The sequence below is a fragment of the Camelus dromedarius genome, chromosome 5, assembly GCF_036321535.1.
Source record: "Camelus dromedarius isolate mCamDro1 chromosome 5, mCamDro1.pat, whole genome shotgun sequence".
In the NCBI taxonomy this organism is placed as follows: Eukaryota; Metazoa; Chordata; class Mammalia; order Artiodactyla; family Camelidae; genus Camelus; species Camelus dromedarius.
Window position 1 is genome coordinate 896938 of NC_087440.1, and position 14445 is coordinate 911382.

Below are 14445 nucleotides of genomic sequence, written 5' to 3' on the forward strand. Positions count from 1 at the left end.
CGTTTATATGAAATATCCAAAATAGGTAAATCTATAGAGATATAAAGCAGGTTAGTGTTTACCAGGGGCTGTGGAGAGAGAGAAATGGGGAGTAACTGCTTAACAGGTATGGGATTATTCCTTTGGGGATGATGAAAATGTTATGAAACTAGATAAAGATTATGGCTTCACAACACTGTGAATGTACCAAATGCCACCAATCTGTGCCTTTAAAGTGGTTGATTTTATGTTACGTGAAATTTACCTCAATAAATAAGGAGGTGTTAGAATAGAACTGATAACATCTTATGAAAACAATTACCTAAACATGATAAATTATTTTACTTTTTATTTACTATTATTTCCCAACTAAAACAAAATAACACTGAAATATTTCTTAAAGTGTCTCAAGATAAGATGCTCCTGCCTTTTTCTAAATCAAAGTATTCCTCTAGAGAGGGAAGTGTGGTATTATAGAAAGCTTCTCAGGCGTAATTTATTCACAGGCTTATTTACTCTAAAATCGAAAAAAAAAATTTTTTTAAAGCTGGATGAGGTTTCAAATGTAGTCACCATGAGTAAAAAGGCCAAAGAAAACTCAGAAACTCAGCTACCACAAGTTATTTTGAACTTTATACCTAAAAAGCACGACACAAAAATTTCCATAGGTTATTTCTCACAATCACTTTTACAAGACAGTTTGAAATGACTTGCCCTGGAACCTACCATAAGCCCTATTTCCATTCTGACAATCACTTGCTATCTGTCACCTACGACTGACTTCTGAGTCTTCTTTATCTCTTGGTCTCCAGTTACTATTAGCTGTTTCTTCAAAAGGCTTCAGAGGCAGAGATGCCTGGGTTTAACATCCTGTGTCTCCCACTTACCAATGGTGTGAAAGTCAGAGGTAATCTTCCTTCCTGGTTACATAAACACTTGACAACCAACAGTCACTATTACTACTATTCTGTGTTTTCACTGCTGCTAGATTATATCCACTAGGTTACATCTAAATCTCTTCAACTGGATTCCTTCATTCTTTTTTCAATAATCCAAAGGATTCTGCACATCATAGTCAGATTTACTCTGCATACATACAAACACATCCTGTTACTCCCCAGCTTAAAAAACCTCCAATGGTCCTTCCTAGTTACAACATCAAATCTAATTTCCTCTGCCTGTTTTCACTATCCTCTATTAACAGCTGTACTGCTTGTTAAAACAGATTGTTGGAACCCCTACAGTTTCCAATTCTGTAAGTCTGGAGCAGAGCCTCAGAATTTGCCTTGCTACAAATTTCCAGGTATGCTGATGCTGCAGGTTGAGGAACTACACTTTGGGAAGTACTGCTTAAAATATGACCCCCTTCTGCTTCCTGAATCTTATTTCTCCCTACTCCCTAACCAGTACACATGCCTTTGATTAGATTAGTTTCATAGGCTGTGCCCGATTCTCCCTCCCTGCTCTTCCCTACCCAAATCACACCCATCCTTTAAGCCTGCGGTTTCTCAACACTGCCTGTACTTCACAATCATCCTGGGAAAGATTTTAAAACCTATGGATGCCCCACCCCTGAGATTCTGATTCAACTGATCCTGGGACAAGTTTCCCTAAGTGATTCTAACAAGCAGCCAGAGCTGAGATCCACTACTTTACCTTCAATCTCCTTCCCATCAGAATTATGAACACTCACTGAATTTTCTCTCCTCTAAATTCCTATAGTGTTACCAGATTATATCATCAAGTTTGCACTTAGTTACATATCAGATGGTATTACACTCTATCTTTCATTTTAAGTTTCATTCTCAAAACTGATCAACGATCATATATACAGCTTTAATTTCTGTATTACGACAGCACTAGTACGGTGATAATACACAGTAGGAACTCAGTGGTTATTTCCTCACTGTGGACTCAAATTGGAATTCAGAGCTTTAAGTATTTCTAGCCTATCTAATTCAGGAACCTATCCTCCCTCTCTCTCTTTTTTTTAAATATATTTCTGTAACAAACTCATTTTGTTATTGTGAGTCATTAAACTCCTTCCTTCCCCAATAAATTGGAAAGAAAAATACTAATGTATCAAAATGCTGTGGAGAATAATAAAATGATGAATAGCATCATAAATGGCTTCATAGTTGCTTCCTTAGAGCAAATGGCCTTTTCTAAATCCATTAAAGACTGTTTCAAAACAGTTAAAGAGAATCAAAGCACACATATTTAAAGCTGCTGAAGCTTTGAATAGCTCCATGATTTGTTTTCTCAACAGATGTGCATCCTTCAAGCCCTGCATTCACCAGATGCATATTAAATTAATCCGTACTTTCAGTTTTTACATAACACTCCACTCTAGTTTTATAAATATACCACCACATAAAGCAGAGTTCCATTGTTGCTTTATGACATGAAATATTAACAGATTATCTCCACTGTGCAAAGAAAAAAATACATTAAGATTCATTTTAATGCAGCCAAATGTGTGCTTGCTAAATATAAGTTATAATATCTTCATTATTTTTGAACTGGCTGATTTCTAGCTAGAATGTGAAAAATAACAAATCTGCTCTTAACTAAAGATCCAGTGACATCTGGTACTGAAAGAAATGCACATAACTCAACACTTCAGAAATGAACTAGGACGTCAACTAAATATACTGAATTCTAATACTGTAGTAGTTTAATAGTCTACTTAAATTTCCTGGAAATTTTACTTTTTATAATATCATAATTTCTTCATTAACTAAAAAAACAAACAAAAAAACCCAAAGTAGTATATTGTATCAGAAATAAAACTGGAATAGAAGTCAGGAAACCTGGGTTCCAGCATGACTCATTAGGTATCTTGATCAAGTCTCTTAGCCTCTCTGCACTTAAGGAATCTCAGCTGTAAAAGAAGAAAATCTAACTAGACCACTTCCATGTTTCCTTCTAGCTTTATGAGTCCACACTCTAAGAAACTCAAGAAACATAAGCATTAACCAGATGGATCCCATTAAAGACATAGTGAGCTGATGTACTGATCGATTTGGATGGCATCTATCTCTGGAAAATCCAAGTGCTTTCACACAAATAGATCGTTCATCACGTTTCTTTTTATTTAACTAGGTGAGAAAGCAAGCAAAATACATCAAACAAAGTTATTAAACATTTTTTGCATCATACCTTAGATGACCAGAGTATCTGGATATCAAATACCAATTAAGGTTAAAACGTTTTGGAAAACAGGTGTCCTAGAAATCCAGGATAGGATCCAGTTATAAAATCAACACTCAAGGATTCAACAATTACTACTTAGGCTACTTGAGAAACAGTGCCTCAGGATAGCACTTTATTCTCTTTAGAATAGCTATACCCACTCTTGAATCGGATTAGAAATATCAGGCAACTACAGCAATGCCCATGGTATCTCTTCCTACTCAAACTTTGCCAGCTCAAGTTTCTGGATGGTCTTCAACAGCTGTAATGGGAAAAAAACAAGCACTGGAGAGAGCAGCCAAGAAATCTGTATAGCTGAAACTTGCACAACAATAAGTGGCAAAGCACCTTAACTTTAGTGATCGTTCAAACATTCTCAATTTAGATCTCTCATCGAGCCCCTTTACCACCTGCAACTGTCATGTGGACAGTGCCACATCTAGCTGACACTTCTAATGCCCAATTACATGTCTCAAAGAATTAAAGCACTGGTCAATTAACACCAAATGACCTAATATCAACTTTTTTGAAAGGGAAAAGCAAGACTTTGAACAATGTTTCTAATTACATCTCAGAATGTTAGAAAATCTCTTTTCAAAACCATCCCCACACATTACTTTACTCATTTTAGTTTTTAAAACAAAATGAAACAAAACAGGGGTTGGGGTGGGAGAGAGGGATAAAATGGTTGGGCACAGATGATTTTCAGGGCATTGAAAATACTCAAAATGGAGAGGTGGTATAGTTCAGTGGTGGAGCACACGCTTAGCATGCATCAGGTCCTGGGTTCAATCCTCAGCACCTCCATTTAGAAAATACTCTAAATGATATTATAATGATGGAAAAATGTTACTATACATTTTACTATACATTTACTATACATGTATAGTAACATTTTTCCAAACCTACAGTATGTACAGTACAAAGAATGAACCCTAAATTAAACTATTTTGGGTGGTTATGATGTGTCAATGTAGATTAATCAATTGTAACAAATGTACTACACCATAGGGGATATTGACAACGGGGAAGGCTATGCATGTGTAGGGGCAGAGAGTATACTGGAAATCTCTGGCCGTTCCTCTCAACTTTGCTGTGAATCTAAAACTGCCCTAAAAAAGTCTTTTACAAAAATACATTAACATTTTTAGAATAGAAAACATTTTAATAAAACAAATGGACACCCTTGTGCAATAACACGAATATAGACACAGTCTTTAAACCTTCCCCCCAAACTCAAAATAGATCTTAGAACCCAGTGTAAAATGCAAAACTATAAAAATTCTCAAAGGTAATATAGGAGAAAAATCTATGTGGCCTTGGGTTTGGCAATGAGTTTTTAGAGACAACACCAAAAAGCAAGCTCAATGAAAGAAAAACTTGTAAAGTTGGATTTTATTTAAAACTAAAAACTTTCATATCATGAAAGACACTGCTAGGAAAATAAAGAGACAAGCCACAGATTGGACAAAAAATACTTGCAAAAAATGTATCTGATGATAAAGGATTTGTATCCAAAATATACAAAGAACATTTAAAACTCAACAAGAAGAAAACAGCTCAATTTAATAATGGGCAAAAGATCTAAACGGGCATCTCACCAAAGATAAAAAGATGGCAAATAAGCTTACAAAAAAGGTGTTCAACACTGTATACCATTAGGAAATTGCAAACTAAAAGACCTATTAGAATTGCTCAAGGACAAAAAAACTGACCATATCAAATTCTAGCAAGGACTGAGAGCAACAGGAATACTCATTCATTGCTGATGGGAATGCACACTAATGTGACCACTTTGAAAGACAGTTTCACAGTTTCTTACATAATTAAACACAGTCTTACCATACAATCCAGCAATAATATTTATCTACCTAAAGGAATTGAAAGCTTATGTATACACAAAACCCTGCACATGCATCTTCATAGCAGTTTAATTTGTAATTGCCAAAAAAAAAAAAAAAAAGGAAGCAGCCAAGATGTCCTACAATAGATGACGGGATAAACAAACTGTAGTACAACCATATAATAGAAAATTATTCAGCAGTAAAAGGCAATGAGTTATCAAGCCGCAAAAAGACACATAGGAATCTTAAATGCATGTGTCTAAGTAAAAGAAACCAGTCTTACAAGCTACATACTATATGATTCCAACTATATGACATTTTGGAAAAGACAAAACTATAGAGTAGTAAAAAGGTCAGTGGTTGTCAGGGATTCTGGGGAAAGGAGAGGAGGGACGAATAGTTAAAACACAGGGGATTTCTAGGGGGGTAAAACTATTCTATATGAAACTGCAATGGTGGACACATGTTATCATACATTTGTTATAAACCAGAACTGTACAACACAAAAAGTGAACCTAATGAAGATTATGGACTACAGTTAATAATAATGTATCAGTAATACTGGGTCATTAATTATAACTAATGTACCACATTAATGCAAGATGTTAATAAGGGAACCTGGTGGGGGGTGTAAGGTGGGTGAGAATTAAGTGGATTTGGAAAGATATGAAATTATCTGCTCAATTTTTCTGCAAACCTAAAACTGTTAAAAATAAACTCTTAATTAAAAAAAGAAAATTGGCCATCCACAATCTCAAAGAGTATATACTGTGACTTTGAACTACAGAGATTATAGCAAAGTGAAAAAACTACTTAAATAAAATCAAATTTGAATAAACATTTCAATAAATTTAAATTAAAAGAAATTAACTTTAATCACCTTGCCTTTTTCCTAGCTTGGTCATATCCCTGCTCAGAGAGTGATCTCTAGGAGATGAAAAAGAAATCCAGCTGGGAAGCTGCTTGACCACATCTGTGGTTAGCAGTTTAGCCTGAAGAACCAAGATCTTGCGATCATCACGGACACTCACACACACACACACAACTTAAAACATTTCACATCATTCATTAATACCAAAAGATAAATTAAAGTACATTTATAAACCCATCAAGATGGATGTAATGTATAGTACTTTCATTCAGAGGCCCAAAAATCCTCAGTGCTCCTTTTTCTAGGTTAAGAATTAGAATGTGTAAACTACAGAAATCAATGTGCATCCAATGCTATCGTCTCTTGGAAATTTTATGTGGCATTTTGATAGAGACCTCAAACTGTGGCATTCTGACAGGCTTACCCAGCACCAAGTTCTCTCTGATGGGAAGGGCAATGACTACCCGTTCACTCAGCTTCTCTGGCCAAGGCAAAATCCAAGAGAATATCCCTTTCCCCACTATGTCTATGTCTCCATTGTGATGGGTGAGCAATTATTGAAGAACAATTCCCAGCCCTGACATCCCAGCCCCTGCCATTACCACACTGCCCGCTTGGAGCTTCTGAGTGAGGAAGAGACTACAGCAGTACAAAGGAAGTCGATCTGTCTTCCTACATCACCCGAACATTCCTACTGCAGACAAAGCATGGCTCTCTTCTATCCAGAAGGCTCTCTCTTCAAGCCATTTCTGGGATACCACACTAATTCTACTTTATAGTTTCTCAAAGATGCCTGGGTCTTTCTGGTCTATGCTAGGTGCCCGACTACTGTAACCTGAACAAGATACAGTCTTTTCCAGCTCAGTAAGTCCAAACGCCTGTCCTCAGGATTCATTACGATCCAAACTGAAAAGTGAAAAGTATGTGCCCTGTGAACTGTAAGGTACCACTTAGATGAAAACTATAGCAATTGGCATAAAGTAAGGCAAAACTCACTATTGAAAGTTACATTTAAGTGGACTTATCACTAAATAAAAAAATCCACAGAAGCTTCTCTTCTGATTGTAATATAAGAGGAAAAAAATGTTTACTCTGTATCTCCATAATCCTTTTTTTTTAAGCAACTTCCACCAATAAGCAGACAATGGTAAGCATTACTGACAGGAAAGGTTTAGCTACCTAATGTTCAGATACTTTGAAGAAACAATTACTTTTAACCAATGCCTGTTATCTGTCTATGTAACTCAATGTTAAACGCAAGTTCTTTTAGTTACATGTTCACTGGTATAGCTGAAATTATATAACCTAAATCCACTGAGGATTTTTATTTTTGAAAAAAAAATCTGATGAATTCAAAGGCACAGAACATGAAGGGGTGTGGGAATAGGAATCTGAAACAGATGGCATCTAATTTTTTTTCCAAGTCCATCTTGAACACAATCCCAATAATGTCAAAATCCAATTTAGCTCTCCAAATAAGTAACCTATGAAACAAAATGGTAATTCTAAAGTAATTCATCCTTTTTTTTTTCTCCCAGCTTCTCAAAGTTTCTATATTAGGCAGAAATTAGTAGAGACAAGTTAGATGTTAAAGAGAAAGAAACTATCATTCCACAAAATCTAAAGGTTCTTTCACGAAAATCTACTTACACTTATCTGAAGCCATTGAAGCAGTTTCCATTAAGATTGGTGATATTAAAATCTTTGATATCAGCCTTTTTTTCTGGATACAATGATTCTTTACCCTTGTTAGAGACCAAATCATAACTCCAAAAAGAAATAGGCTTTAAAATAGAAACAAGCTCTAGAAGAATACTCATTTGGTTTGAGCAAAGCACTGCCTGGCATTTGTTAAACATTTGCACAGTAACTCACTCCTGATTTGGCAGCACCAACAAAATTAACTGTACTCTGTTCATTATACATTCTAGGGGTAAATAAACCTTCTCAATCTTTCCTAAAGCTTTCTGAGATCATCCAAGAGACAGACATTAAAGGAAGGTTTAGTCATTTTTAGATTTCCTGACAAGCAAATTCCACAACTAACAACTGCAAAGATCCATGGAATGGTCACATACTTTGTTTAAGTGGAAAAGGTCATTGAGAAAAGTATCATCTCTAACAGTCTCTATTGTTGCCCACGTTTCAGATAGATCTTTATACAACTAGTATTTCATCTCTTATACCAAAATAAATGGTTTATTAAAGTTTTATGAGAAGACGGGGGGAAAAATGGGAGCTTCTGATGGCTTTACAAAGTAAGATAATATGGTCTCAATTTTAAGATTCAAAGATGTTGAAAAATAATGATCCAGGAAAACACAGTTAACACATACATATACAGTAAAGACTTTACAATATCAGAAAAGTCATTTAGGAAGTTGAATAACCTTACAAAAATCCACAACTGCAGCAAAAACATAATTTCAACTCTTTAAAAAATACTATAAATATACCTTATCAATTATTTTAAATATATCCATCCATTTTTCAATTTGACCATTATTTATTTGCTGCCTATTATGTAACTTCAGTGGTGGATAAAATTTTAAACAGTATTTCTACCTCAAAGAGCATGCAATATAGTTGAGTGATCAAAAAAAACAAAAAGGTAAACTCTTTAAAAGAGACACAAAGAAATATATTTGAAAATTTCTCTCAAAATTATGCAAAACCTGTAACCCCTAAAAAGGGATACTGAATTACAAATTTTCTACTCTTCTTTCATACACAGACAAAAAAGTATTATTAAAGCAAGTTATTTTTTACCTTTTGAGTATAAAGTACATTTATGAATTAAAAATTACTAACTACAAAATACATCAAAAAGCAAACTACATTAGCTGACAATCTAACATAGAACAGGTTACGCAGGTTACATAGAACAGTATCATCTTATACCTACAAATGAATAAAGACTTCATGTTTCCGACATATATTTCTATATTACCATCATAATGATTTAAAGGTAGAAATTCCATTTTCATTTCTTTTACAAATTTTATATATATATATAAATTCTGTAAGTGTTTGCTACTACTTTAAGTCTAATTGAATCATGCTACTTCTATTGATTTTAATTCTAAAATTACAACTACTTTCTATTTTATGCCCCAGTTTTAATTCTCTCCAGAGACATGCATTGTTAATTAAGATTTACATACACTACTTTTTAAATGTTTTTCTCATCAATACAATACAATCCAAATCTGAGAAAAACCTTTGAAAGATTACTGGCCATTCAGTTAATGCAAACATATCCTGCTTTATTTTCAAGAGTTTTAAGAAATTACTGACAACTGGATTTCATGCTACTAGAAGCCACTGAAAGCCAGTTGTATACTTATGTTTCAGAATATTACCCAGTTCTGTTCCTATCGCAAACCTCATTCCACTAAACTGGGCTACTTTGAATGTCTAACAGTAATAATAAATCATCTTTCAATTGGAAGGTGCTTCCATTTAAAGTGGGCTATTATTTAAATACATTATCCCCCTTACAATACAGATAAGAATTTTAACTCATGTTACTTAAGAAACTGAAACTCTGGTAGGTTCCATGACTTGCCCAAGGTCAATAACTAGCCTGTGGCAGTCCAGGTTCAATCCGAGATTTACTCAACCTCAAAGCCAATACTTCCACTTGATCACAATTATCTCCTTAAAAGATTAAGAGGCAGGCTCAAAAGCTGAGAATCTTTGTCTCTCTGAACGTTCACATAATTATTCTGAGACATCTATAAACACACAGTACCTACAATTCAGTCACTGATTGAAATATAAATGAAAGGATCTCTGCTTCATTTAAACTAGGGCAGGCTTACTGGCAGGTAACAAAGAGGTTGAAAAAGGCTTGCCTCAACATGTCTCGCCTAAACCTCTATATCCATACGGTTCCCCAGGTTTATTTTTTATAAACGCGCATATTTACCAAAAAAGGCTACGCCGGACTAGCCTATAGTCTGGTGCCTTTCAGAAGTGCACTTTTCTAAAATAATTTACACCAGATTTCAAATCAAGCTGGGAGATTTGGCTGAATATTGCAATTTTGGCACTTTCCAAACATTCGAAGTATTATTTAGGGGCAACCAACCCAGTTCGACCCTCTTAACGCTGTGATACCAGCCCACTGAGGGGCGTTGGGGGGAAAACCGCTCCTGCAGGACACTGGAGCGAGAGAGCAGTAAAGGAAGAAGTGGGGGAAACGCACGGAAGTTGGGAGGAGGGAGGTCTTTTTACCCACTCTTCTGCCCTAGCTCTGCCAAGGGCGGCTCCCCACGGTGCCCAGCGGACTCACAACACCCACAACCCCAGAAGCCGGGCTCTGTCCCAACGGGGTGAGCAGGGGAAGCAAGCAACAGAAGTATGGGATTGCCCCGGCCACCTCGCCGAGCTCCATGCTCTCCTTTTGACCCGGGAGGATGCTCCCCCTTTCAGAGTGAGCCCTCCAGGTGGCAAACTCCCGGTCCACACCGGCCGAAGTCGTCTGCATCCGAGGGGGCGCCTCCTCCGCAATCTCGACTCGGCTACCCGAAACTCTCGCCCAACGGTGTCCCCCAACCCTCCGATTCCACCCCCGCAACCCTTCACAGTCACACACGCCTGCCTGAGCCCCACCCAGGATCTCCGCGCTCCCCTCCCCGACCCGGAGAAGGGGCCCCCACCCGCCCCTACAGACACACACACCCTCGGGCTCCAGCCTCCCGGACCCCGTCGAAGCCGGAGCAAGTACCTGGTCGTGCCGTGCTCCGGAGCTCAGATGGGGCGGACGCAGTCCCCTCCCGGAGGCGCCGATGCTTCTCTACCCACCCGCAGCGGCGGCTTCTCTTTTTCCCAGGAATGGGAGGGAGGAGAGGTGCGAGAGGGGAGGGGGAAGACGAGGAGCAGAGGGGCGGCAGAAGCCCAGCCGGAACCACTAGCGCGGGCCCCACCCTCAGCCCAGCGCAGAGCACACTAGCGCTCCCGATAGGTCAAACTTAAAAGCAGGCAGCAAGAAATGGACACCACCACTTCCGGGTCATCCCCACTACCGCCCCTCCTTAGCAACCGCGTGGGGTTGCTAAGCGGAAGTGCCTTCAAAGACAACCACCCCCATTTCTTCTGGGACTACCAAGAGGTATGAGGGATGTGTGCTCCTCTTTGGCAAAACGCTCTTACCTTCTGCTCCTGGTCTTGGGTGGAGCACGGGCTTCCCTGCCAAAGCCACGAAGTGCATCCTGATTTCTCTTCAACTGTACTCCCCCTACCAGCCCCCAGTTACTATTTACTCCTGTTCCCTTCCTCCCTGAATCCCAGGCGGACCCACTGGTTTCTCCTAAGGCTGACTGTGGTCCCTCGTGGGAGTTACTTTTTGGCGGTTTAGCAAGCATCTCCCTCTTGCGGATTTTCAGTTGTGTTTCAACTGGGTTTTTAAAAACCTCCAATGTTATGAAAGCTTTTTCATGCACTTCGCTCTCCTGTGACAGCCCCTGAAACCGAATAATGAGAAAGTTTTGCGTTCACTAATCTTCTTTTGAAAGGACTGCAAATGTTTGTGTATGATCTAGAAATAACCTGGCTAAATGGAAGGGGAAAACAAAGATTCACTGTATATAGAGTATAATGATTACTCCCTAAAAGAAAAGAAAAAAGTGAGAAAAGGCCAGAGGAAGCCAGTAATCAAACTTGGGAAGGAGGAAGACATTTAATCCTCCACTCAGAATAAACCTTCATTCCCATACTGTGGACAGAACAGTGTTAATAAGAGACATTTATTCTTGTGTTGGGGTGATCTGAGCTTGAAAAACATTGGGAAAACCACTGCTTGGGGCAAAAGCCAACAAACTAATTAATCCTCTCTTCTGAAAAATTACCTATATCTTTATGGCAATTAAATATTCAGAGAAATGTAATTGGGCATTCAGAGAAAAATGAGTAAAAATATTGGCTTAACTTTCCTATCTTGAATAAGTCTGCTTAAAAGCAGTAAAGTTTAATCGTAGCTCATGAATTTGTTATCTAGCCCATGGCAGTGAATGTACTTGCAATTGCTGGCTATTGGTCATAATAACTTTGGTCATAATTTTTTTGGTCACCACTTAGTCACCAATACTGAACTGTTTTCCACCTAGCTGGGGCAGAGGAAATGAGCTTTGGTAACTTTAAAGAAACAGCAGGTCTGTTGGTTTCCTGTACACATGATACAGCATTAAACTGATTCACCTTAGAGTCAGTTCAGCAAAACCTTTAGGAAATCACTAGGTTCAAATGTCATTAGAAGGTTGTTTAATAAATCTGTAACATTTCAACCCTTGCTATGCACATACATACATGATGTGGGAGTATATACGTACACAATTCAAATGGAATGTGAGCACAATTACCTGGCTGTAATTGACAAGTGATAATTCTGCTACCATGACAAAATAGAGCTTGCCAACAGGTTTAAATATTTTAAAATTTTAATTAGAAAAGTAAGATTATAAGCCCAATGAACAACTTATCTGAAACTATGGTGGACTCAGATGTCTCTAAAAAATTAAAAACATAGAATTGGTAAATGTGTCCCATAGAAGGAAATGTTTTATTGGGTAAAATAGTTAAGGTCAAACACGGCAATTTATGTCAACATAAAAATGCAAATTCCTATGCATCATTCATTTTTCCTGTTGTCTTAAGAAATGTGACTTAAATTAGCATATAACAACATTCATTTAGACCCACTCTTCCTACAGTTTTTTAAAAATTACTATGCAATCACTTTTGTATAGGTGCATGAATACCTGGCTTGATTCCTAAGTGGTCACGTGACTTCCATAATTCTATCATTTTCAACATACTCATTATCTGGAGACCTCAAAAGATGTATAGCACAGGTGTATATATTTATCAAAGCTTGAATTTGTAAAATTCAAATAAATAAATAAATATGTATATAACACAATCCACACCTAAAACTAGCTATGTAGGTTTAACTACACTTTTAGGATTTTTTGAGTAGTACCACAGGAATCCATAGTCTTAATATGAACCATAGCTAAGACAGTGCTCTCAGATCTATGGTAGATCTCAAATAGCCTTCAAGGTCAGTATAGTACCTTCATCCTGTAGGACCTCCAGCCATTTTTTCCAATCTCTTGAAAGCTTTTAAAACATTTTTTAATTGTCCCTTGTAATCATTTAAGAAAGAATTAAGGTATCTAAGGTTTATTTTGGGGAAACCCAATACTCTGTTACTATTAAATTATTATTTATTATTATTAATTATTGAATTAATACTTAAATGCTCAAATATTCTTAAAGTTCTATTGGCAGTTCCAAGTACTAAAGAAAAAATAAGTAAACATAAAAGATACCAAAATTAATGAATTCTTGGGATCAATTAGAAGAAATGTAGCCAGATTTACCATTTATCTGCCTAAGCAGTATACAAGACGAAAGGCATGGCCCCATACACATTCTCTTAAGGGACTTAAGAGAAACTCACTTAGGATAAATGTGACATAATAGAATGTTTAGCTTTAGCCTTAAGAAGAGAAGGCTAAAGATGTAACAGCTATCTTTAAATACTTAAAAGTTGTCACATGGAAGGAGTAACTTGTTCTATGTTATTTTGAGGACAGAACTAAGAACAGGAGGAGAGTTCAGAAAAAAATCAAATTTTTAACTCATAGCATTTTCACAATTAGAGCTGCCAGGTAATAAAACAATCCACCTAATGAAAAGCTATAGCTGGCCTGGGGGAACAAGATAACTTCTAACATTCCTCTCAGTTTTGATTCAAGGACCATCTCTCCCACCTCCATAGGCTATCCTCAAAGGTAAAAAGAATCATCTTAACACTGTCAGTTGGACAAAAGCCCAGATGTTTTTATGTTCAGATTTTCCAAAATTGAGTTAGCCTGAAGGATTCTAAGTACAGTGAGATTTGTAAGCAGTCTCTCTCTCTCTCTATATATATATCTATGTATGTGTGTGTGTGTGTGTGTGTGTATAGGAAAGGTTGAGTTTAGGCTCTGTTTTCTGCTTTTTAAAAAATGATAAGCATTTCTCATCTCATAAATAACTCTAAGCATACGTTACAATTTTTGCTGTAGTATTACTCTTCCACTGTGAAACTATGTAAAAAACAGGAAATCATATAATCCTCCTAGTGTCCTATCATTCAAAAATTCCATAAAAAGTTTTAATCATTGGTCAGGAATTTAACACTAAAATTAATAATTTGAATGACCCGTTCAAAGAGGAAAACAATATTAACTTTGTGACAAGGGATACAAAATTAAAATTTACTTTATCTTTTTAATGTACAAAGTTTATTTTTGATTCAGTTTCAGTGTAAACAGGGAGTCTGTAGTTCTCTCATGTTTAGAAGAGGCTAAATTGCCAATCTACATTTTTTAAAAGCTTTGACAAGGAAAGATTACATGGGACCTCTGCCTAATAAAAGTTAGACATCATCAAAAATACTGTATATTTTGAAAGGATTGTATTTAAAAAGACTGCAGGTTCTTTAGGTCACATTTTTTAGAAACAGTTACATATCAAAATTAGACTTCATTGGACACACCACCATAA

At 36.8% G+C, this 14445-nt stretch overlaps 1 protein-coding gene across 14 annotated transcripts in view; it reads right to left on the reverse strand.

The window, feature by feature from the left end:
* Positions 1-10856, reverse strand: part of CSNK1G1 (casein kinase 1 gamma 1) — a 150238-nt gene extending 139382 nt beyond the window's left edge. For 11 of the 14 annotated variants that reach the window (XR_004137108.2, XR_838195.3, XR_010380806.1 and 8 more), the window contains exon 1: positions 10622-10854. The gene's annotated coding sequence lies outside the window, so the exon portion shown is untranslated. Of the gene's footprint in view, positions 1-10621 lie in introns of all 14 variants that reach the window. The other 3 variants (XR_004137109.2, XM_010993537.3, XM_010993538.3) reach the window with 3 other exon arrangements.
* Positions 10857-14445: the final 3589 nt, after the last annotated feature.